Below are 11981 nucleotides of genomic sequence, written 5' to 3' on the forward strand. Positions count from 1 at the left end.
GTTAACTTGGTCTTTGTCTATTGTCTTTGTAATTATTACACAATGTGTATCAGCTACTTTTACTTTTGTTTTTGCACATTGGCGTGGGATGTTCGGTTTCCTCAGAGTTTTTGTACAGTTCCCTTTAACAGAAGGAGTCAGATGTGACTGGAGTTCTGCCCAGAAAACATATTTTCCTTGTAATGGTAGATTTCACTGGAAGGCTCTTTTGTATGAAGGAGTCAATAAATCTTTCACCAAGATCAAACTCACTCTGTGATAACACATTCTACTGTTGTTCAAAAATGTATTTAAGAATGCAAGTTAACTTACAATGTGATAGTTTGTCAGTATTGTGTTGATAAATTATTTCTTTTGAACCCAAAACACGTTTCTAAAAAATAGATTATTGCATGTTTAATCCTGTAATTTATTCATACACACCAGCCTATAGCAGTCTTAATGAGTATGAACTGGTGACTTGTTTTATGAACAATGTGTGTGAATTCTTTCCACTCCGTAGATTTCACTGGAAGGCAATTTAGCCTTCCAGTGTGAAAAGATGCTTGTTGGAGGAAGTCAATCAATCTTTTGATCAGATAAAAGTTCATGTGTGATAAGATAACACATTCTACTGTGGTTAAAAATGTATTTAAGAATGCAAGAATAGAATAGAATTCTTTATTGTCATTGCACAAAAATACAACGAAATTGGATGGCAGTCCTCTTGGTGCTTATAAAAAAAATGAATAAATAAAAGCAAATAGAGTTCTAACATAGTACAAGACAAAATAAAACATACATGTCCAGCTATTCACAGACATTCACAGACAGCCCCCCTCTCTACCCTCCCATTTTCCCACATACATTCTGTAGTGCATGTTTTTACTGTAATCCGACTATTAACAGCTCGTGCCGGCTGTAGTACGGGTGCCCGCGACTAGATAAACTGTGTAGACACTGTGGAGAAAGGCTTCAGGGATGCAAATCCCAAGTTAACTTACAGTGTGATAGTTTGTCAGTATTGTGTTGATAAATTATTTATTTCGAACTAAAACACGTTTCTAAAAAATAGATTATTGCAGGTTTAATCCTGTTATTTATTCATACACACCAGCCTATAGCAGTCTAAATGAGTATGAACTGGTGACTTGTTTTATGAACAATGTGTGTGAATTCTTTCCACTCAGTAGATTTCACTGGAAGGCAATTTAGCTCCGTTTGAAAAGATGCCTATTGAAGGAAGTCAATCAATCTTTTGATCAGATAAAAGTTCATGTATGATAACACATTCAACTGTGGTTAAAAAATGTATTTAAGAATGCAAGTAAACTTACAATGTGATGGTTCGTCAGTATTATATTGACAAGTTATTACTTTCGAACCAAAACAAGCTTCTAAAAATCAGTTATTGCAGGTTTAATCCTGTAATTTATTCATACACACCAGCCTATAGCAGTCTAAATGAGTATGAACATGTGACTTATTTTATGAACAATGTGTGTGAATTCTTTCCACTCAATAGATTTCACTAGAAGGTCGCTTGGCTTCGTTTGAAAGATGCTTGTTGAAGGAAGTCAATCAATCTTTTGATCAGATAAAAGTTCATGTGTGATAAGATAACACATTCTACTGTGGTTAAAAAATGTATTTAAGAATGCAAGTTAACTTACAATGTGATGGTTCGTAAGTATTATATTGACAAGTTATTACTTTCGAACCAAAACAAGCTTCTAAAAATCAGTTATTGCAGGTTTAATACTTTTAATTTATTCATACACACCAGTCTATAGCAGTCTAAACGAGTATGAACATGTTACTTGTATTCAATTCAATTCAAACAACTTTATTAATCCCACAAGGGGCAATTCATTTTGAGCAGCAGGTCGTTGTGGTTCATATGGCCCACATGGCCAGCAACAAATAGTCAATACATAAATAGTCGACACAACACACATCAGACAACATGTAGCTTAGAATAGACACATTAACAATGTGTGTGAATTCTTTCCACTCAGCAGATTTCACTGGAAGGCGGTTTGGCTTCGTTTTAAAGATGCTTGTTGGAGGAAGTCAATATTATTTTGATCAGATAAAAGTTCATGTGTGATAAGATAACACATTCTACTGTGGTTAAAAAAAGTATTTAAGAATGCAAGTTAACTTACAATGTGATGGTTCGTCAGTATTGTGTTCAGAAAATGTTTCTTAAAAAAATCATTTTTGCAGGTTTAATACTTTTAATTTATTCGTACACACTCACCTATAGCAGCCTAACTCTAAATGAGCACAAACACATGGCTCTTTGTATGAACAATACAGTGTGTGATAGTGATAGTCAACAATGAATCACATTCACATTTGATAAATACTTAAAATGCTACCATTCCCACATCTGAAGGAGCAAATATGACGAGATAATAGAGATGGATCATGTTTTTGTTTTGGCTGCGGGCCGATATTTCTCTGGAACTGCAGGATTGTTATTGAAGCATGAGTGTGTTGCAGAATGAGCCTTTCAATGCCAGATACAGGAGCTCACTAAGCATATAATGGTTGTTATCATTGCGCCTTCAAAATACATGACAATGATTCTATGTGTGTGTCCTGTTTCCAACATCATCTGATTACAGCTTTGCCTTTTTTAAACATCTCAAACACTAGTTTTGAGCAGATAAGTTCTTGTGGCCCAGCAGACATTTTAACATGTTGTAGCAGGAAAAGCACAGGTGTAACTACAGGTACAACTCAATACATTAGAATATCAGTAGTTAAAGTCAAATAGCCCCAACCAAGTACTGAGTGCATATAGATGGACAGACTTTTCAGAGGCCAACATTTCCAAATTAAACATACTTTTTAAAATTGGTCTTTTGTAATATTAACATTTTTTTGAGACACTGAATTTTAGGTCTCCATTAGATAGATAGATAGATAGATAGATAGATAGATAGATAGATAGATAGATAGATAGATAGATAGATAGATAGATAGATAGATTACTTTATTCATCCCCGAAGGGAAATTCGGTTGTCACAGCAGTCCGGTATTCAAGTACAATAAAATACAATAGAATAAAATACTGAGGTAGCATAAATAAAAACAACAATAGAAAAAAACACAGAATAGAAAAAGGACACTTAAGAAGTTAAAAAAGAACATCAGTTGGTAGGATGGTTGGCAAGATGATGGTAATTAAACTGGTGATATGATGCAACAATGCTATAGTGACTAGACGGTATATAATAATAATAATAGTACAGTATATAATATAATATATATAATATGTAATAATAGATAATAAACAATATAAAAATAAAATGAAAAATATAAATAAAGTAATTTTAAGTAAAATAATATGATATATAATATATAATAATAATAGTAATAATAATAATAATAATAAATAAGGCCGGTAAGGCCGGTATATAATAATAATAATAGTAGTATATATAACATTTTGTTGCTTTATTGATAGTGAGAGATAGAAAGGGGGTGATAGAGGGGAAGACATGCGGTAAAGGGAGCTCAGGCCGGATTCGAACCCGGCTCCGCCACAGCACACGGCATACATGGTTAGCGCTCTACCGGTGTGAGCCACCGGGACGTCCCCATTTCAGTAATGTTGGTTCTGGCAGAGGTAGATGAATTGTATATTGTATATTAAATGTAAGCCATAATCATAATTGAAATTAATTACATGAATTAAGACATGAAATGTTTCATTCTGTGTGTAATGGGTCTATATAATGTGTTATTTCCACTTTTTGAATTGAATTTTCTGACATAAATACACTTTTTTATGATATTCTAATTCATTGTGATGAACCTGTAATAATAACTTCCTTCCATGTGGGTTTATCTTTAGCGAGGTCCTGATATCATGCCTACAGGAACACTTAACATGGAAAAGAGCCAGCAATAATGTTACTAATCATGCCGTGCTCTGTGCTACGTCTAAATGTCCTGCTGTGAAAAGTCATTAGATGCTAGTTTGTCTATTATTTCCTCAGATGTATAGATTTTTTTTAAAAATTAAACAGAGAATCCTCTAAAATTCCTTCCATCTATACTATATGGAGTGCTAATACTGAACAGCAGGCTAATTATGCAACACTATAGGCAGTGTCATTCACTGAACCTGCAGCTACAACTACGCCTCGGCGCCAGTGTTGTTGTTTTGTGCTCTTATCGCTGGTTGCAGAATTGTTTTTGTTCATCATAACTGTGATAAGCATCGTGCAGGGCCGTAATTAACTCTGTTGATGTGTTGATACAAGAGCTGCATTGTTGCTTCTGGACATGTTCACACGTTCATGTGATTATTGTGTTCATATACTCTTTTTTTTTAGATTTCTAGTTCTTGTCTCAGTTCCAGTGTTTCAGTTTCAGTCTGAAGATACCTGTATTGTTCTTATCTCTGATTGCAGAATTGTTTTTGGTCATCATAACTGTGATAAGCATCGTGCAGGGCCGTAATTAACTCTGTTGATGTGTTGATACAAGAGCTGCATTGTCGATTCTGGACACGTTCACACATTCATGTGATTATTGTGTTCACACAATCCTGGATAAATACCCTTTAAAAAGCCTTTACTTTACCTAACTTTACCTTTAATGCTGTCCTTATTAAAGTTAAAGGAGACTTATTCTATTTTCAGGTTCATGCTTGTTTCTTTAGATTTCTAGTTCTTGTTTCAGTTTCAGTCTGAATATACCTGTACTGACCCTCTGACCCCCCCCCCCCCCCCCCCCCCACCCCCCCCCCCCCCCCCCCACCCCCCCACCCCCCCCACCCTAAACTTGGCTGATGTTTTGATATCGTCCCCCTTTGGGGATGCATTCAGAGTTTCGCACCATTGTTCTGTTCACACCTGGATAAATAATTTGGGCCTCCATTTCTCCATACCATCATAAATGCATCCCCACTTCCATTAGGGAACTGAACCTGGTTGAACGATGATGGTGATGGTGATGTTGATAGTGATGATGATGATGACGATGAGTTTGATATTGACGATGAGGATGATGTTGTTGATGTTGAGGTTGGGGACTTATGTGGTTGACACTTCACCTGGAATTGCCTTCTGTTGCACTATTGTTTTGTTTGTTTTATCTTTAGATATATATATAAAGAGGCTGTGATCTGTTGTATGTATGTGTGTTGGAATGTATTGGTTTTTATGTATTTTATACACCTAGACTGCAAACAAACTGCCCACGTTGGGACAAATAAACTCCCATGCCAACATGTTGAAACGTAAATTCTGTATGTGCTCATTGTCTGTGAAGATCACTCTTTTTCAAACTTTCTGCACTCTAATGTATACTGCACTACAAAAGTAGCAGTATCCAGAGACTCAAGGTGGCATTTAATGATGGCTTGAGGATGCTGCTTAATGTGCCAAGAGGGAGCAGTGTTAGCCAAATGTTTGTGAGTGTTGGTGTGTCCACATGTCCTGCTGTACTCAGGAACCTCATGTTCAGCTTCATGTGTAGACTTTCTCAGTCACCAAATAGCATCATTTCTGTGCTGGCAAACCCTGCCATGAGTACGGTCAGGCTCACCTCAAGGCTTTGGAAGCACTGGCGTTTTAGCCTATATGTAAATATTTGATATTGAATATCTGTCTGTCTCTCTATCCTTTTTGTTTCTGTCTTGTTGATTTTTATTTTATTTTTTTATCGTTGTGTTTTATTCTATTGTTATATGGACCGCCCCTGTGTCCGAAATAAAGTGTTGATTGATTGATATACTTGACTTGACTTGACTTGTAGGATAATGCTAAACGACCCACCTGCCACTCCCTTGATACATTTCAGACAATTTAATAATGTCTGAAGCTTGAGTTATGTAATCAGGATTATGGCGTGAGATGTAGGCAGCAGCAGGCAGCAGAGGCCTGTCTCTGGTGGTTTGACCCGTAGGCAGTGATGGATGGATGGTTTGTCTCTGCCAGGAGCACCGCAGGGTGAGGCATGCTAGGAATGTGCTGCGAACTGTGTGAAAACAGGTTGAAGGAAACTTCCACAGAACTTCGACATATTTCTTAAATCAAATCTGATATCAGAACACCTGAACAACTGTTGCTCCAACTCATCTCTGGATCTGATAAACATCTCAGGAATAAATCCAGGCCTTTATGTTTTTCACGCCAAAACATTTTTATGACTTCAGGCATTTGTTTTTCCTACGTTTGAAAGCAAAGAGATGAAAGTCAGTACCCTGGAGGGAGACTTCACCAGCCCCTCTGGTTATGTATGTGTTTACATCCTTTTTGGCACATTGGCACACGTAACATTTGTGTTGGAGTATTTTGGGACGGTGCAGTGGCGTCAGGCCTCAGGAGTGTACGGGTCTCTTGCTGATTTTGACAGACTTACTGGACCTCCTGTGGTGCTATTGTGTGATTGATCTACAAAAGACCTGAAAAGCCCTTTTTATTCTCCTGGTTCCTGTTCATTGAACTTCTTTACTTGGAACAATGTTGTTGGCACAGAGTCACACCTTCAATATTTGCTGTGGAACCAGATGCAGCGTCCTTGATACTCCACCTCCCATCCAGTGTGACCAAACCTGTACGCTGCCAACGTGTTGTACACTACCTGTTTTGCTAGACTCAATTATCTGTGAACATATTTTCCATGGGTGGGATTGGGTTTCCATATCATTCCAGTTTTCCAGGCATAACTTTAAACACGAAAGCTGATTTGCCAAGAGCTGGGTGTGTTGTGTTTTGAAACCTCGGTGTGTTTTCTATTACATATGGCTGCTCAGAAAGAATGCAGCCCTACAGCAAAAATATTTTTATTTGCCTCCAGGTGTTCCACATGTGGAAATACAAGTCTTTTAGGCTTGGATCAAGAAGTACAGGCATAGTGAAAAATACAAACTGACTTTAATGACACTGCAGCCTCACTTCTACACTCTATTTATGGTACAGTTGTGACATTACAGCCTCACAGAAGTCGTGAGACGTTTAAGGAAGTCCAGGCATAGTGAAAAATGTGGTTTAATTGCATTCATTAAGATTCAACAAATAAAAGACAAGGAGTGGTCAGTGCTATAAATAAATATCCTTTTGTTCAACGGCACGTAATGGTCCAGGCTGTGGCCAGGATTTTAGAAATACTGATTTAATGAAACATGGAAAATCTCTAAAATGTTTTCATTTTTATAGTTAATTTAGTTTAGGTATTAAACTATATGTTGTGCAAGTTTTCTACAACGCAGTCCAGGAAACTTGCTTTCATAATACAAGAAAAGTGAAATAAAGTGTAAGTCTTTTTTTCCCCAATATTTTTTTTAAATGCTGTATTCTGCCAGGGATTATAATTTGGTTATTATAACCGGAATGAACATTAAAATTATTGTATTGATAAAAAACAAAAACACAAGGAACATGACCTCAGTTTCCTCTGATGATGATAAAAGGAGTGAAAAGAATGACAGAAAGAGAACCGTTCCCTATAACGTTCACTTTACTGAATTAGAGTAAATGACTAAAGTTATAGTGTCATTGTTGTTTTTGAGAATGTTGTATCACTGACACTGACTCTGTGTCACCGTACTGAACTTTTAAACCTTTGACCATTTGCTCCCACACGCCCAAACTGTGAGCTTTTTATGTCTCTTCCTGTTTATTAGTCATCAGTCGTCTGATTTGATCTTTAACCTTTTAATGCTCCCACTAATACCAAAGTTAGTATTGTTATTATTATTTCATATATTTAAAGTGATAGCCCATTCAGCATTTAATTGGTCCTGTTGGTCAATAACAACAAAAATAGTTTTTTTCACTATAACCATGCTGTTATATTATGATTTTGAAAAGTGCACATTTAATATTTTTTTTCTTCTCTTCTTTTAAGTGATATAAAATACTTTTGATCCCTTTTAATGAACAAGAAAACAATTTCCATATCATATAAACATGCCATTATTTAAGGGGGACATATTATGTTTACTTTTCAGGTTCATACTTGTATTTAAGGTTTCTCTTATAGAACTTTTACATGCTTTAATGATTAAAAAAAAAGTATATATTTTTTTCATACTGTCTGTCTTAATGTAATGACCCTCTCTCTGAAAAACTCTGTTTTGGCGGCCGACTCCTTAAATCCCGAGGGATAGTGGCTGTGATAGGTGAGTGTTTCCAGATCTTTCACATTGTGTTTTCATGTCACTGCAGCTTTCTACCAAACCTAACTATATATAATATAACTGTGATGTCAACGGCTCAGTTTGTGAATACGGCTATGTGTGCTTTTCTCCTTGGATTGAGCATTATTTTGATACTTCACAGTATTTATATAGGCTATGTAGCACCTAGACCTGCTTTATATTAATAAAAAAAAACAGATAACAAATATCTCACTTTTTATAATATCAGACCTTTAAATGATGAATGAATAACTTTAATAAGTCCCTCAGAGTGTCCGACACCAGAATGATGAGTCAACAGAATGACCATTGGTCTTATCTCACCCATCAGCAGCTACGACCACTTAATTCACAATTTATTTATTTTTAATAATTATTCCGTGCAATACAGACTTTCTATAGAAATCGTGTGCAAATATTCAATTTGAAACTTACACTGCTGTTGTTATATATATATTATATATTATATATGTTATAATATATAATTATATATTTCCATTTGTCTATGTTTATTACTATTTGTACATATTTATAACTATTTGTACATTTGTATATATATTTAGTATAGTGCCCTTTTAAAAAAAATTATATATTTCTTTTATTTACATATTTACTTGCTGACTTATTTCTATTTCTATGTCTTATGCAGCAGCAACAAAAGCAATTTCCCCCCAGGGATCAATAAAGTTTTTCTGATTCTGATTAAAGATTTAAAAAAAAATAACTATGGTGGTCATAAAAAAAAAATAAAAAAAAAACTTAAATAACATGCAGCACACTTTTTGTAGATGCTCATTTGGGTGGTGTTGAAATAGTTTTGTCTTCTACAAACTTGTGCTGACTTGTATCCAAACACATAAAAAGTGTTTCTTATATGCTTCAATCTGTGCTGCACACTTATAAACTCATTCATAAAGTATGACTCAGACACAAAAACTCAAACTGTGCCCCTGTCCCGAACAGTTGAGAAGACCACGTCAGAGGTGTGAAGACAGGAGTCTGACTCACGCCGCGGTCTCAGACGTGCATGTATGTAAACACAGAGACCTCTCATGACTGTCTGATCTGTGGATCAGTCCGTCTGACTGAGGTCTGCTGTGTGATGTAAACACATAGTTATTATCTCTCCGAACCTGAGACACATGATGACATACTGTGGTAAGGTTAAGGTGTGTGTGTGTTGAATGTGGGATGACCTCATTCCAAATTATAAATCAACCATTAAAAATGAAACCACACACATACATTCTTGATTAGTAATTTATTGCAGGAACACGGAAACATTAACTTATTAAACAACTGCTGTATTTTTGAGAAACATTCATTGTTTGCATAGTGTCTAAGGAATGTAATAGCAGCATTTCCTCATGTGCACTTTCTTAGTGTGTGCTTGTGTGTGTCACTTATCCCTTGTATGCCACTGCGAGCTGTTGTTTGCTCCTCAACAGCCATTAATGACATTAAAGTCTTTATCCAATTAAAGGTCTGTGCCGGTCTGGATCAGCTGCTGCAGGAATCAGCAGAGAAACTCTGGTTGCGCTAGCTGTGCTCCGTCAGCTTGTTGCTTTCGTGTGACCTCAGTCAACTCTGGAGATGTGCTGTTGATCATGTGTAACATTTATGCTGTGTACAAATTGACAGTTTGCCAAACTCACTACAAATGTATTTTTTTCTGAATGTGTCTCAACTGGTTTCCAGTGGTGGAAAAAGTATTCAGATCCCTTACTTAAGTAAAAGTACCGATACCACACTGTGAAATGACTCCACTACAAGTAAAAGTCCTGCATTCAAAACTTACTGAAGTAAAAGTACAAAAGTATCAGAATCAAAATGTACTTAAAGTATCAAAAGTAAAAGTACTTTTTATGCAGAATGGACCCACTTGGATTGTTTTATATATTCTAAAAATATATTGTTGGGTTATTATTTTTGATGCATTTATGTACAGACCGCTTTAATTTTCCCAAGGTAGGGCTCATTTTTACTACTTAATATACTCTTATGATGTTCAATTTAAAACATGTTAACATGTTAGCAAACATTTCATATTAATTAGGTTTTTATGTTAAATCTTGAACTGAGAGTAGGCTAACTAAAACTGGCAGCTAAATATAGTGGAGTAAAAAGTACAATATTTGCCTCAAAATGTAGTGAAGTAGAAGTATAAAGTAACATAAAATGGAAATACTCAAGTAAAGTACAAATATCTCAAAATCGTACTTAAGTACAGTACTTGAGTAAATGTACTTAGTTACATTCCACCACTGCTGGTTTCCATTCAGTTTCCTATTCAAATCAGAGTGCAGTTTGCTGACTGGCCTTCAATTTTTAAGCAAAGAATGCATTTATTTTTTGTTAAAGTTGCATTGTCCTTGTTGTGGCCATATATTTGTATGTACAGACTGAACTGAAAAGCCTGTGCTGCAAAAACTGCACAACCACAAGGCAACTTATTAAGACTTTAGAGTAGTGTGGTGTTTACTGTGGTATATCAGCATCTGAAGCAATTCATTTTAATACTGGATGGAAATTAATGAAAGAAAAACACATAATAAACAGACAGGATATATGACCAGCAATTTAAGGACAATATTTGTTTTGAGACTTAAAGCCTGATATAAGAAAATTATTATTAAGTCAAAAATCATTATTAAGCGTAATTCATAATTGTGGTTTTTCAATAGTTGAAATTGTGGGTTTCAATAGAAACATTTTCAGTAGAGGAAGATGTATTCAGATCCCTTACTTAAGTAAAAGTGCTGCATTATTACTCCACTTCAAGTAAAAGTCCTGCATTCAAAGCTTACTTAACTAAAAGTACAAAAGTATCAGCATCAAAATGTACTTGTTATGCAGAATGGACCCATTTAGATTGTTTGATATATTCCAAATATATTATTATATTATTATTTTATGATGCATTTAGGTAAGCAGCATTTAACTTTTTAATATACTTTTATGTGTTTAAATTTATAAAAAAAAATGTGTTATCATTTCAAATTGATCATATTTTTATGTTAAATCTTGACCTGAAAAGTGACTAAAGCTGGCAATAAACTAAAAGTAGTGGAGTAAAAAAAAAAGTAAAAACCACTGGACATTTTAGCCCTTAAGTAGTCAGTATTTTGGCTTCACAGTTGATTCTTTTTGGGGGGTTAATATTACTATTATTTATAATATTTAATTAAATATTTAATTTTTAATATTATATCGTGTTATAGGAGCTAAGGTTAAAACATAAAAAAATAAAATAATAGGGTGGATTTGGGTAATGTGGGACACTTAAGGTTTGGCTGGTTTATTTCCTGCTTAAAGTAAATAAAGTCATCAAAACCTTTACTATTGGTCTACCATGGGTGTCATGTGACTGAAATGACATAAAATATTTTTAAATTTAGAAAAATATAACAAAGTCAAAATTGCAAAAAGTGTCCCACATTACCCAAATTCACTATAATAATATAAAATTAATAATAATAATAATAATAATAATAAGAAGAAGAAGAAGAAGAAGAAGAAGAAGAAGAAGAAGAAGAAGAAGAAGAAGAAGAAGACAAACTGATCAAAATTTTTAAATGTCCCCAAGTAATAAATCACTGAATTTAAAGCCTTGTTTCCATTGCTTTGTAAGCTAATAGTAGACACTTAAACAGGTTCCTTCAGGGGTTAAACCTTATGAATAAATAATGTGTAAGTAACTGAGCACTGTAACATTTAACTGACCAGCTACAGTCCAACTACGGTCAACCTGAATGTGTGTCTCCTTAAAAGCATTTAAACCTGTTGGGCCTGGTAACCCACCATGTGATCACTCTGAGGTAAAGTATTGATCCAGGAG

This window comes from Centropristis striata, chromosome 8 (genome assembly GCF_030273125.1).
Source record: "Centropristis striata isolate RG_2023a ecotype Rhode Island chromosome 8, C.striata_1.0, whole genome shotgun sequence".
Taxonomy (NCBI): domain Eukaryota; kingdom Metazoa; phylum Chordata; class Actinopteri; order Perciformes; family Serranidae; genus Centropristis; species Centropristis striata.